General features: G+C 39.0%; 1 protein-coding gene across 1 annotated transcript in view; it reads left to right on the top strand.

The window, feature by feature from the left end:
• Positions 1 to 2502: 2502 nt before the first annotated feature.
• The window catches only part of LOC119791140 (neuropeptide FF receptor 1-like), a gene marked incomplete at its 3' end in the record, with an annotated part of 72089 nt that continues 60659 nt past the window's right edge, over positions 2503 to 13932 (top strand). Inside the window, exon 1 of the mRNA XM_038297067.1 lies at positions 2503 to 2648. The remainder of the gene's footprint in view (positions 2649 to 13932) is intronic.

The following is a 13932-nucleotide window of genomic DNA, read 5'->3' as shown; positions in this document are numbered from 1 at the left end:
GATAAATTTATGTTGATATCGCTTGTAAATATCAATTTTATGCAGACTGTTTATAGATAAATGTAGGTAAGTAATGACAATTGAAAAGATTTACGTCCCAGAACTCAAAAGTAAGAGAGTTTTATCCACTATACCTCTTATCTAGAAATGACAGATGTTTAAATATATGCGTCTATTTGTTAGCGAAGGCTGTAGGAAAGTATAGTTGATTTAGATGTTTTGGTCATTAATTTTCCTGTTGGAACAGTGTAGATTGACCCTGAGGTTCTGGTGCCTTTCCACTTTGTGTTATACTGCAGGTCTGGTGTCTGTCTCTCTCTCTTCTCTGCAGGGTGTGATGTGCAGGTGCAGCTCATCTCTGTTAATTTTGGAGCCTACTTAAGGAGCTGGGACCAGGAGGAGGGCGTCAGTTCTTTCTCGCTACCAGCGTGGTATATGACCGACCAGCTTTCTCCGAGATTTGTATTCAAACCAGATCTAATCCTGTGTCTCTGTTTTTTCCCTCCTAGCAACCAACCAAGCCAGTTTGCCGCAGCCCTCCTCCAGGAGCCCACCTGCCTGTCCACCCTCCTACAAACCATCACCGGAAGGGTAGAGAGTCAGTTGCTCCTGGACCCAGGACACAATCCTTCCAAGCTCAATACAACCTCAAGCCCCAGGAGTTCAGCATCCCCCACCTTCCCTCCACCTCAGATCAGTTGTTTACCATCACCCAATCTTTTCCCTAGGCTGTACCAGGAAGATCCCGCCAGACACCATTTTCTGTTCTTTGTTTTCATAAACATTTCCTTAAACTAAACTAACTGTCTCCGTGGTTGCATTGATTCAAAGTCGTTCTTCTCTCATTATAGCACTTTGGGCCATGGGCCACCCCTCAGTGTACATACTGCCTGGCCAACCATTAAAAAAATGTATGGCTACGCCTCTGCTTCTAAGTACAATAAACTCAGCCTCTTAAAATACAAACAAAATCTGGGTTTAGAGTGCACGTCTATCTGAAACTGATATATATATATATACACTATATTGCCAAAAGTATTTGCTCACCTGCCTTGACTCACATATGAGCTTAAGTGACATCCCGTTCCTAATCCATAGGGTTCAATATGACGTCGGTCCACCCTTTGCAGCTAGAACAGCTTCAACTCTTCTGGGAAGGCTGTCCACAAGGTTTAGGAGTGTGTTTATGGGAATTTTTGACCATTCTTCCAGAAGCGCATTTGTGAGGTCGCACACTGATGTTGGACGAGAAGGCCTGGCTCTCAGTCTCCGCTCTAATTCATCCCAAAGGTGTTCTATCGGGTTGAGGTCAGGACTCTGTGCAGGCCAGTCAAGTTCATCCACACCAGACTCTGTCATCCATGTCTTTATGGACCTTGCTTTGTGCACTGGTGCACAGTCATGTTGGAAGAGGAAGGGGCCAGCTCCAAACTGTTCCCACAAAGTTGGGAGCATGGAATTGTCCAAAATGTCTTGGTATGCTGAAGCATTCAGAGTTCCTTTCACTGGAACTAAGGGGCCAAGCCCAGCTCCTGAAAAACAACCCCACACCATAATCCCCCCTCCACCAAACTTTACACTTGGCACAATGCAGTCAGACAAGTACCGTTCTCCTGGCAACCGCCAAACCCAGACCCGTCCATCAGATTGCCAGATGGAGAAGCGCGATTCGTCACTCCAGAGAACGCGTCTCCACTGCTCTAGAGTCCAGTGGCGGCGTGCTTTACACCACCGCATCCGACGCTTTGCATTGCACTTGGTGATGTATGGCTTGGATGCAGCTGCTCGACCATGGAAACCCATTCCATGAAGCTCTCTGCGCACTGTTCTTGAGCTAATCTGAAGGCCACATGAAGTTTGGAGGTCTGTAGTGATTGACTCTGCAGAAAGTTGACGACCTCTTCGCACTATGCGCGTCAGCATCCGCTGACCCCGCTCCGTCAGTTTACGTGGCCTACCACTTCGTGGCTGAGTTGCTGTCGTTCCCAAACACTTCCATTTTCTTATAATACAGCTGACAGTTGACTGTGGAATATTTAGGAGCGAGGAAATTTCACGACTGGATTTGTTGCACAGGTGGCATCCTATCACAGTTCCACGCTGGAATTCACTGAGCTCCTGAGAGCGACCCATTCTTTCACAAATGTTTGTAAAAACAGTCTGCATGCCTAGGTGCTTGAATTTATACACCTGTGGCCATGGAAGTGATTGGAACACCTGATTCCAATAATTTGGATGGGTGAGCAAATACTTTTGGCAATATAGTGTGTATATATATATATATATATATATATATATATATATATTTATATTTTTATTTTATTTTCATCAAATAATTATCAGGTTAATATTGTGAGGAAAGTAATATATTTTTTTTTTAATCTAAAGTGTCTGTGTGACTCTTTGTAGTCGCTCTGTCTCTCTCTCTCTCTTCGCTCCGCGTCCTGACTCCTCAGAGCAGAGGCAGTCAGTGAGTCTGTCTCCACCTGAGCGCATCTCGCTCTACTTCATGAATGATCAACTCAGATTTTCTTCACGGGTATTCCTCAGATTCTACCTTCAACTTTCTACATCCAGAGCATTCATTCCTCCACAGTGTTTTGTTTTTCTCTCTGGAGGAATTACATCAGGTCCCTGACACGTCCAAGGTAAGCGGTTTTTTTTTTTTTTCATCTTTCGATAGTTATGCCTATGGTTGGATGACATAGTAATAGTTTTATATATAAATATATATTTTTTCCTCGGTTTATCTGGTTTTGAAAGACTTAATTTAAAAAACGTAGCCTAAATAATGTTTGCTACAAAAAGGTTCCGACAGAATGTGGAGGTAGAAATAATACAAAAATAAAAGTATTCGCTTTTAAATTAATTCTAAAAAAATAAAAAAAATGAAAATAACCCCGTGTTCGAATTAAAACTGAAAATAACTATGTATATTTATTTACTTTAGAGGCATTGCATGGCAGTTTCAGGAGTCTGGCTTTATAAAGTTTGCAGATGGTGCGCAGGAGCCTGCTGCAGCACCTGCTATAATTTCCCCTTTTAAAAGTAAAGGGGGTAAAGCAATAAATAATAAAGCCATAGCGGGTAATTCTGGATGCAATATGAGATGTTTGAGCTGGCCATGACACAGTTTAGTCTTTGGTCTCCAACAGACACGCTGCATGGTGCTATAGTGTGACTCTCTGTAATTTTTCATCAGAGAGCTGTTTACACCTATAGCAGCAGTCAGCTGTCTGTCACTATCACTGTGTTTGTGCAGTGAGTGGCTGGATGTGTGTGTGCTGTTAGAAGCAAACCTTTATTTATTACCATTTATTTTTTAATGAACTTTCATAAAAAAAACGGACACAGAACAAATACTGTTTAATTAGATAGATTATTTAAATCAAACTAACAATTTCTGTTGGAAATGCAGGGTTAGAACTCAAAGTGTGTTTACAGAAATCACCCAAATTTACTGATATTGCTTATTTTAAGGAGGCTTTGTGTTGTTAGTCCATTTGAACCTCGCAGGGAATTTATCTAAGTGCTTATTGCAAAACAAAAACACCAAAAAAAGAATGAATAATCAGCTTGTTTTCACAATCTACCAAAAATAGCTGTTTTGAAGGTTTTAGAAAAAACATTAAACCTGGACATAGAATTATTTGTAGTAAGTATTGTTTAGTGAATATTAAATACTTTAACAATAAAAGCCCACAGAAATCCTAATTTCCCCCAAAAGAGCAGAACATTTTTCCTGTTGATTTGAATATGTGTCAATTTGTACATAACTATAATACAGAATCATATTTGAAGGCTGGTCGTAGATTTTGCATGTAGACTGTACGTCAGTTTGTTTGTATAAAAAAAGTGTAAAATATGTATTAGTGCAAACCAGTACAAATCTATGTCAAGCAGTGCAACAGATGTGCAGATACCTTATTCTGGATTACATTGGAAAAGAAATTTTCCATCCATCACCACTAAAGCAAACTCTATGAAAGTTCCCCAGCTGGGTAAGGTTGTTCACAAGATGCTTTGTTTAATTTTTTTTCTGGGCTTGCTTTGGCATTTGCATGGCAAGAACATATACAGTCACTGACATTTTTAAAATTTCCTATTGTATATCACCTGAAAGTATAATGTACACAAATGAATATGAAGGGTCAAACTGTTTTTTTTTCCTTAACTGTATATTCAATTTAAACTTAGCATCAGGGATAACTTTATCAGAAAAAAAATTAACTGTTTCTGTACTGTTTAATTTCATAAGATCAAAGAAAAAACTTTCTGCTTCTTAATGAGGAAATATTTTCAAGCAGCTGTGTGAGAAAAACTACTACAGCTACTGAACGGTAAACAAAACAATAAACACAAAAAAGCCATGGGGACAATTGAATTGTCTTAGGTTGTCAATTCCTTTTTTTTTTATTTGCAAAATGTATGCAGGAGTTTGTTTGCCACTTTCTTTTAGATTAATTAATTGGCTTTTAAGTTCAGTTTTATGAAGTTCTGTCCGTGCTACGCGTTCAGGGTGTTTTAATGGGAGATCTTTAGAGCATTTTTCTCACAGAACACCGACTCACTCCAACGCCAAATGTTAGTGTTTTTGTGAGAAAACATTAGGGCAGAGATGCTGTGTCCGCCCTACCGTAATTCACTCTCTAAAAGAAATCTGCCTGCTGGGTTTCATTAAAGGAGAAGGGCGTTTTTTTTACATTGGGCCCTTGATTTTAATTTATTACATCATGTTCTACTTACCCATATGAGTTTTGTGTCATTTGGAGCTGTTCCGAAGATATTCCGTTAGGTTATATCCAAGTAACGTCTTCCTATGGGCAATGACTTTAAGGCACAAACTAAACTGTTCATAATTTATTATTAATGGTACGCCAGCATTCATAACATGCAGGCGAATCACTGTCCCCCAGACATCCGCGGTTATATTACGGTATTTATATTTATATCTTATTACAACAAAGCGGCATATGATGTTATCCGCACGTGCTACCATTCATTCATCCTTTCCAATGAACAGCTGCTAGTTTTACTCACATGCCTGGAAGATGTCTAGTGCTACTACCACAGCTGATCTCGCTCTCGAAATGGAATTGAAAGATTCAGATTAGCTCGCCAAATGAATATAAGGGGTAGAGCGTAGCCGCCTGTGGCCCGGGCTGCCTGTCACAACTCCAGTCCGGCGCGCGGATGACGTCATACACGCACCACTTTGTTTTTACAAAATATAAATATGAAAAATATAACCGCGGATGTCTGGGGGACAGTCATTCGCCTTCATGTTATAAATGCTGGCGTACCATAAAAAAATAAATTATTTGTACCTTAAAGTCGTTGCTCACGGGAAGACGTTACTTGGATATAACCTAACGGAATATCTTCAGAACGGCTCCAAATGACACAAAAATCATATGGGTTAGTACAACATGATGTAATAGCATAAAATCAAGCGGCCAATGTAAAAAAAACAGGGTTCCCCTTTAACACAATGAAAAAACTATCAAGTGCAACATGGTTATTACGGTTATACCACGGGAATTTACTGTTATGCATTAACAGAATGAAATGACATAAAAACCGACTCAGAGCTCCTCTGCTTAGTTGTTTCTTTCTCCAGCCCAGACATCTATTTATTTTACCCCTACATTCTCTAACATAGAAAGTATTAATGAATCAGTTCTTCTTTGCTCCTTTTGTGTGTCTGCTGCTGTCTTCTTGTACCCCCTGCCAGCAACAGGCAGCTCATACTGAGCCTGATACTGGGGGATGTTTTCACTGTCAAAAGAGAGTTTTCCTCTCCACTGACGCTTTACGCATGCTTGATGTCAGAGATTGCTGTGTAGAGTCAATAATAAAATAAAGTCTGCTGTCGTTTTATGCTCAATCTGAAGGAGTCGATCCTGTCGATGGCCGGATGCTATCAGCTGGGTTTTTCTTAGAAAACCTTTAACCTGTTGATATGATTTGATTGTATTGTCTCTGTTAAAGGCAATGAGATGACATGTTGTAAACTGGCCTTTTATAAATAGAACTGCATTGAACTGAAATATGAAGTTTACATAAAGCAACAAAGGCTTGTCATATAAATACAAAATGTGTGGCAGTAGTGCAGAACACTAAGCAACAATTAAATAAAATGTAGAATTTAGTCCAATTTATAAATTGCTACACAGTTTCAGCTTTTAGTATGAATGAGGGGGTGTTTGAGTCTAAAGAGTTTGATGGTTTTATTTACAAATGCCTGGGGGCGGCTGGTGGCGTTGGGGAGAGTGATAAATGTCATAGCTCAAGGATAGGAACTGCCTCACTTTGCTTGTTTTTTGTTTTTATTGTTCTAAACCACACCCCAGAAGGTAGAGGCACAAACCATCAATTTCCAGGGTGGTCGGGGTCTGCTGCGATACATATGTGTCCTTTCTACCACCATGGCTCTCTAAAGGGAATTTAAAAGGGGAACTCTTTACTATTTGTTAAACCATCTTCACTACATGTGCAAGGTCCTTCTTATCCTCTATGGTGCATTCTGACACAGGGAGGGAGAGGAGGATTTCTGTTGTGTCTTGTGAGAAAGAAACCCTCTTCTGGGCCATCCTCATTAGAAAAGGGATGTTCAGAGACAGGATTATTGTAATGACCATGTCAATGAACTCAATGTTCTCCAGAGGCTCAACTTCCTCTACTAGCATGAGTATAGTAGCATGATCAGCCTTCCTTGAGGTTATTTTTATTTTCTTTTATGTTTTCAAATGCCAGTTACTGGATCCCCCTTCTTAATCATCTATTCTCATCATCCTTGATATTAGATCTTGTTATTGTAATTATTTTTAGGATGATTTTATTGATATACAGAGTAATTCCAAACAATTTTTTTATTTATTTCACTTTAAATTTTAACCCAGCATATTGACATTAAGGTCAATAAGGTCATAATATCACTGACTGAGTAACATTCACAACTTGTGGCGGATCCAATAGGTGGATGATTGTGGTTAGTCGTTATGCATCATGTTTGTGATGAGATGTCTAAATCCTATTTCAAACTTTGCAGCTGTAATCAACGTTTTAAATTAAGAGAAGATTATAGAGAGGATTCTAAAAAAAAAATTCTCAGCCTTTTCAGCGAGCCGACCATTCGAAAAGTAATCAATCACTGAAACAATTTCCAATTTCAGACCTTTTTGGTTAACAGTTTACCAAAGGTTTAACCTTCCCTGTTTACTCAGACAGACAGTGAATTAATTATGGGTGGGAAAACGTTTGTCTCTCTTCTGACTCTTCTGATTCTAATTGTTACATGTCAGAACCACACACCAAGTCAATGCTTGTAGTAAATGTACAGTAAGTGTAGACCTACACAGTAACTTTACAATTTAAGAAAAATTAGTTTTGGAAGTTGTTGTTTTTTAATCAAAAATTACAGTCATTATAGAAGCCAAAAAATCAAGAGTAGAAGTTTAAAAAAAACAAACAAACATATTTGTTAGTTTTATTACGGCATATTTTACTAAGACAGTTTATTTAAAGTGAAATACTGAAAAAAAAATGTAGCATATCTTTTTGTAAAAGGAACTTTTCCAGCATTTTCTAATTAGCTGCATGCATGCAATTAAGCTTTTCCACATTTTCTGTTTTTGGCATGAAAAATAATAAATAAAGGCAATCTGTACAGAATATCCAACTACTGCTTAGGTTGTGTTTTGGAGGTTTTGAAGTGTGACTGACAAGTTCAATAGTACCTGCAGTGTGCATGTTTCAAATGGTTGGCTGTCCTTCATTCCTATGTCTATAATCACACCATAACAGTATTTCTCTCGGCTGTGGCTTTCCCCAGCTTGGCTTACTTTCTAAAACCAGGACTGGGAAGTGAGCCAGTCGCAGAGTCTTGTTTTCCACTTATTGTTGTACAGATTCAGTTTGTCCATACAATAATTTTGTGATAAATAACAAACAGCTAGAACAACTTTCTGTTGCAAGCAGTGATTTGATTTATTTTCTCCTTTATGTCTGTGAGTCCCAACTGGACCAGCAGTATACAGTACACTGCCAGATTTAGGTATACTATATATACCGTAAATTCTCTAATATAGGCCCGGGCCTTTATTTCACTCAAGTGCATCGCGGTCCAGGCCTTTATTGGATAGAGGCCAGAATTAGAGACAGGCCTCTATTGCTATTTGAGCAAAACAGACTACCAGTGGAATGAATAAAAATGAGATTTTGTGTCTATTTGAACCTATAAAACACTAGGTTCATTTATTGAAAAGTACAGTTACCATGTCTCGCTTGGTTTGAAGTAAAAAAAAAAATAAAAATCCTGTTTAATTCTCCTCCTCAGTTTCCTCCTCCTCTTCATCTCTCCCTTTATTCTCCTCATCACTCGCGTTGCTCCTCATGTTCTGCTGCGTGTCTGTTCTCTTCCTCGCGCAGACGGGCAGCAGTCAGGGCCTGTCGTTCAGCTGCGCAGGGCTGTGGTACTTGTATGTTACTACCACAAGTATAATGTTGAGGTATGCCCAGAAAAAACGTTTATAGCCCCGGCCTGTATTAGAGACCGGCCATTATTTACCTCCTCTGACAGCGAGACCGGCCAATGTTAGAGACCCGGCCGCTATTGGAATACAGGCCAATATTAGAGAATTTACGGTATATATAAATAAAAGTATTTTTTCCCCCAAAGTTTTACCGACATCTTTGGAAAAGGGTGAAGACGCACCTCCCCTTCACTGAGGATTCTGTCCGATGGGAATCGGGGGCAGAGTGGGCATCAACTTTAGGCTTAACTGTAACGGGTTAGCACGCTAATATTAGCTGAACTGCTGGCTTATGTTTAGGGACTACATAGTGGACTTAAAATTAAAATTACATTTTTAAATTCAGTTAATTGACGGTTTGGACACATGATCCCTGCTTGTCTCCGTTAGTCATGTAAATCCATCTCAACTGCACAGTGCCTACGCAATCTTTGATGTTAGTCACCGCTGTCGGGTAGCGATAGCCTATGGCGACAGCGGGCTTCTGTGACAGCAAATCCCATAATGCTTTGTGATGAGAGCTCTCAGTGCAAAGCTTTCAGAGATAAACAGGCAAACAGACAAACAGGAGAGACACTCAATTAGATGATCCACCCAGAAATAAAAGATCGTCCTCTATACCTTTAATTTATTAAAACAAGTGAAACTGAAATTGCAGAGAGATAGATTTTCTACAAGATTATAATAAATACACAACAGGTATGTAAGAATAACAAATTAATAAATAAGAAAAAGAGTGCAGTGGAAACAAAGCTTTTTTCCCCCAATATTAAAGGAGGACAAAAAGAAAAAAAGGTTGAAATAGGACAGGATAGGATAAGTAAGGAATCCTCTTTAGAGGTTTGTGTTTGGCTTTTTTAAAAGCTGTTTTGATTTAGCCCTTAAAACGATTGTTAAATAATTCATCATTTGTCCTCCTCATGTAGTTTGTCAAATCTCCCTGGTTAGCCTCTAGGGCTAGACCCAGCAACCCATCGCCTCTGCCCAGCTCTGGTTCGGATCTACTGCTATCCTCCTCCAATCCCTCAGTAGAGAGTTTGCCAGAGCAGAGTAAAGTTGGCAGACCGTAGTCCAACCTGGTGCAATCTGCCTGGCATCCAATCCTAGTAAATTCAGGATGTCAGTCAGGAGCAGCGAGAGCCTAAAGCAAGAACACCTAGCTGGTAGTGTGCACCTCTATTTGGAGAGAAAAAAAAAACTAAACTAGTTGATTGGATTACATGATCATTTTCTCCCTGACTGGTGCATTGTTTGACAGTTATTCTTCATTGGTTGCCCTGCAATTTGATTGAATGGAGGCTGTCGGATAAAAACAATGTGTATGTAATTTGATTTGATGATGTACTGACAGTCTTTTAAGGGTTTCCTAGCATGACATTTCCATGGCATTTGTCTTTTTTTAAAGATTATGTTTTCTATAAGATTATAGGAGGTCCGTGACAAACCAAGCCAGTCAGTAATCATTTTTGTAAGTCATCTGACACCAACAAAATATTTATAATTTTATAATATTTTATTTATTACAATAGTGAATTGCAAATTATTAAACTTCAAGTATAAAAAAATATGATCTAGCAAATAAGTAAACAATGTATAAAGCCACTTCAAAAAGAAATCTAAATTGCCTAAAACAATTAAATGGTGGACAAAGTATTTGTATAAGATAAAACTGTTACTATAACTTTAAAAGGGATTGAATCCATAGTTCTCAGTGTCATTTATTTGAATTGACTCTTCATCGTCCATCTCTGCTGCATCTTCCTGCTTAGGAGAAGCAGGAGATTGGGGAGCTGCGCTGGTGAAGTTGAAAGTTGAACTGATACAAAAAACAAAAAAGGGCATATGAGAGTATTTAACGGCAGGCATATATAAGGCATATGATAATGTATGTGTACAGCATTTTCTACTATAACTTTAGACTACGACTAGACTATTTTTATAGGGCAAAAAATTTCTAATTAGAGTGGAATACTTAACTTACCTCTACATTTTTGATCATCAGTTTTTGGAGGTGGCATGCTATCCTTTCAGAGATTTACTGGTTTTAAAAATTATAGTAATTATCCTCAGATGAGAAAAAAGGGAAACGTAAGTCAGTTCAAAAATAATGGCACCTTTTATTTTAACACTGATTAAGTTTAAATGTTCTTGTTTTAGTGCAAATACCATATGTGAAGTCTCATAAAGATCTCCCCCTCGGAGCACAATGAAGCATTTCTCCTCATCAATTCATGTTGATGAATTGCTGAGGAGAAATGCTTCATCAACATGCATATTTTTAGAAACATGATGTTTTTTAGTATTATTATTGTTGTAGGGCTGGGCAATAAAATGTTACCATTATTCACCACAATAAATTTTCCCATCCATCCATTTTCCATCACGATTATCCCAGTTGGGATCGAGGGTGGGAGCTGGTGCCTATCTCCAGCCTATCTCCAGCTGTCTCCAGCGGGGTACCCCATGGACAATTTTCCCATGAAATAAACTTGATTTTGCCGTTTTGCGCTGGTGACTGGTATTTCCTACCCGTGTCTCTAATTTTGTGACTCCATCCGTCCAGTCAGAGGAGTAAACAAAGAGAATAGCAGATAAGCCCAGTAAAGAAGCGTCTAACATTGCTGTAAATTAAATTACATCAGTTAGTCCTGTGGAGCCGAGAGAGAGCAGAGATAAGGCTGAGTGCGCTGAGAAGAAGTTGTCATAGGTGAGCGCGGGGCAGACTGATTTTGAGTGAGGGTGTGCCAGTTTACACGATGCACACCCTTCGTAATTCCCTCTCAATTCGAAAGACGAAACCATGTCGTTCAGGACTATCCAAAGTAACACATCCAACCTCCTACAGCACAACTACGCACCTTTGCACAAAAATGTTTGCAAGAGAGGTAACATTTTTCTCTTGTTGGACGTTTAAACCTGAATGGGTACAAGACTTTAATACTTGAAGTCATAGGGAATCGGCTGTTCTACCAGTTGCAGTTCCGAATTCTCCCTTGCTTAACATAGGCTGCCATAAAGTCAATAAAAAATAAAGTGCACTGACCACTGAGCAAATTTCAAATGCCCTTGCTCATCTTAAATGTGGTGTAAACAGACTGACAAATTGTCACAATTCAGTAAATAAATGTGAAATATTGCAATCCAACTTAAAAGGTAAGTAAACAGAATTCAATCAAATGAATTCAAACTTTAGGACTGCATCTGAAAAGTAGCATGATCACTGAAACATGATTAAAAAAACAACAAGACCATTTTTCAGTCATTAACAAACATGTACGTAGGCCTGTCACGATAACAAATTTTGCTTAAAGATTAATTGTCTCAAAAATTATTGCGACAAACAATAATATTGTTTTAAGACCTTTTTACACTGATTTAATGGAAATGACATAATAATGCATGGATTTTCCTGCCAAAGATAAACACACTTTATTTTCAACAGAACACTTAACACTGGAACTGGTTAACAAAATAAAACGAGAGATAAAAATCAAATGGACTCTCAGTCTCTGTTAACTAAAAATACACCTGAATAAAAACTAAACACAAGATAAAACCACAGTGGAAATAAAAACTTATGTACAACATATCACGTTTGTGATATGTACGTATGTTTTCCTCAGAAGTTCATACTGTCTTAAATGTCTGCAACATTTTTCGAAATGCCGGCTTTTCAACAATATTAAATGGGAGCATCTCTTTAGCAATTAAATAAACTACGCTGTCTGTGAGCGCGCACCACTTTGCGCCGTCCTTTTTGTATGCTGCCTGTCGATTAATTCCTTCAGTGATGGTGGACTGTCGCGAACTTGAAGATGCAGACGGGCCACCGCTTGTACTTTTTGTCCCCAGCTGGAGAAACTTTGCTGGGTGGTTGAGCTTTAGGTACATGTGTAGTTTGGTTTTACTGGTGCTCTTAGTTGCTACTGTTTTATGACAAATGCGACATACTGGCTCACATAGGTTCAGCGGTTCACCTCGATCATTTGGTTTGAATCCAAAATACTCCCACACTGAGGCTGTTGCGCTCGACTTTGAAACCAGTTTCATTTTGAGTTTTCTCCACCAACATAAGATTCATTTTTTTTTTTACCTTGCTAACTCCTCATGGGGCTCTAAAGCTGCAGAAGTACAAAATGATGTACACTGACTACCTGATGCAATAGTCCACTCTTCCTCCCTCCTCAAAAATTAGGAAGGGGAGGGGTCAGTGGATAGCACTGGAGTGAAGCCTTTTCATCCAGCGTCATCAATAGAAAGAGAAAAACACAGGCAGAGACGATATAGCTGATAAATGAAATGACGTGGATAGTTTTTATTTATCGTGCGATTAATTGATTTATTGATCATCGCGACAGGCCTACATGCACGTAGGCCTAAAAACAACTAAAGAACCAAACCTGAATACTTACTGTAATTACAATAACCACACTCCAGTTATGCCTCACTCACATATCTTAATTCAGTCACTTTAAAGTGAAATGAAAGTTCTTGTTTAGAAAGACCAGCTTCTCAACCCTGTCTGCTGACATACAGTTTCCCTTTTTATCCATTATGTTGGAGACAGCACTGTCCACACTTGTGCACAGGCAGAGAGATACCTTTGAGCAATTCCCACCAGTGAGGGAAATCATGCAGCATTGTCCCTCCAGTAAGTGAAAGGATTTTGAGCTCGTAGAACGGTTTGCTCAATCAGGTATGTTTGCACCTGAACCAGTAAAGATTACAGAGTCACAGATCTTTAAACACACCACCGAGGCTGGTGTCTGTGCTTAGACGTGGGTCCTTACTAGACTGTTGCTCTTCTGGCACATCACTGGTGGATCTGCTTACCTCCTCCATCTTCTCAGTATCTAGAAAAAATAAATAAATAAATAAAAAACAAGAATGAATTTCAATAAATTGCATATTTTTATAAATTGAAACAACTAATGAATTTGATCCACTAACAACATATTAAAAATATACATTTAAGAAACTTGTCTGTCTTTGTATCTTGGATCCACCAATGAGGCCACTGAATACAGTGGATCACTTTCAATGTGGCTGAAGCGTCATTCCACTGCCTCCAATAGGGTCTTTTTCATAGTCTTAACTCTTTCAGAGTGGCCTTCCCTCTGGAAAGAAGACGCTTCAGGGCAGCAAGTGCAGGAATCACATCAGCTGTAGTGGCTGTTTCAGCACTGACAGCTCTGGCTAGCTCCTCGAATGGAGCTAAGATCTCATCACTCCATTAGTCCCCACTGGTTCACTGCTAAAATATCTGGGAAGTTGTGCTCTGCAGCATAAACGCTCATCTTACTTGGACATCTTGCAGTAAGCGCTTTACCGGTACTTTCATCTCAGTTTGGATGTCTTATAGTTTTGAGTATGCCAAAGTTGAGTGCTTAAAATGACC

The sequence above is a fragment of the Cyprinodon tularosa genome, unplaced genomic scaffold, assembly GCF_016077235.1.
Source record: "Cyprinodon tularosa strain WSP-4 unplaced genomic scaffold, ASM1607723v1 ctg380, whole genome shotgun sequence".
NCBI classification, from domain to species: domain Eukaryota; kingdom Metazoa; phylum Chordata; class Actinopteri; order Cyprinodontiformes; family Cyprinodontidae; genus Cyprinodon; species Cyprinodon tularosa.
This window is presented reverse-complemented; position numbering and strand designations above follow the sequence as displayed.